Consider the following 796-nt stretch of genomic DNA (forward strand, 5'->3'; position numbering starts at 1 on the left):
ATTCTCTGCATGCATGTAATATGCTCTAAGCTATGTTTGGTAATATTTCTGTTCAACATTATCAATCATCTTGTAAATCCTGCCCCTTCTGTTGTTTCTGCTTCTTCTTCAGTTGACTGTTACATTTTTTTTTATCATTTTGTGTTGATGAAAGATATCGGAGCAAATATCATACCTTCTTGTCCTGATTTACCAGGCACGCACTCTCTAAATTTTCTTTAGCTAAACCCTTACAAAACTGAAGTTCTTGTTATTGGTCCCCATCACATTGCTAACAAGAGTCATCAGTGTATGGGTCCCTTGGCCCCAAATCTCAAGCCCTCCTCGTTACCTTTGACCCACACAAGAAGTTTGAGCAGCATGTTAATGAGCTGGTTCAGTCCTGTTTCCTCTGACTGAGAAACACTGCCAAAATTAGAAGTTTCGTCAGTCAAGAACCTGAAGTGCATCATTTATGCTTTCATTTTCTTAAGACTAGACTACTGTAACGCCCTGTTCACTTGCCTCAGCCAAGCTGCTGTGGCTCGGCTACAACTAGTGCAGAAAGCGGTGGCCAGGCTCCTAGCTTAGTCTAATCGTAGGTCCCATATAACACCTATTCTTGCCTCATTGCACTGGACACTAGTTAAAGGAATAGTTCACCCAAAAATGAAAATTCAGTCATTATCTACTCACCCCCATGCCAGTAGAAAATAGGGTAAAGTTTGTTAGTCCATACAACATTTCCGGAGATTCCCGGAAGAAGTATACTGCAGCTTTCTCCAAAACAACTGAAGTTGCCGGAAACCTGTCTTCA

The sequence above is a fragment of the Centroberyx gerrardi genome, chromosome 5, assembly GCF_048128805.1.
Source record: "Centroberyx gerrardi isolate f3 chromosome 5, fCenGer3.hap1.cur.20231027, whole genome shotgun sequence".
Classification (NCBI taxonomy): domain Eukaryota; kingdom Metazoa; phylum Chordata; class Actinopteri; order Beryciformes; family Berycidae; genus Centroberyx; species Centroberyx gerrardi.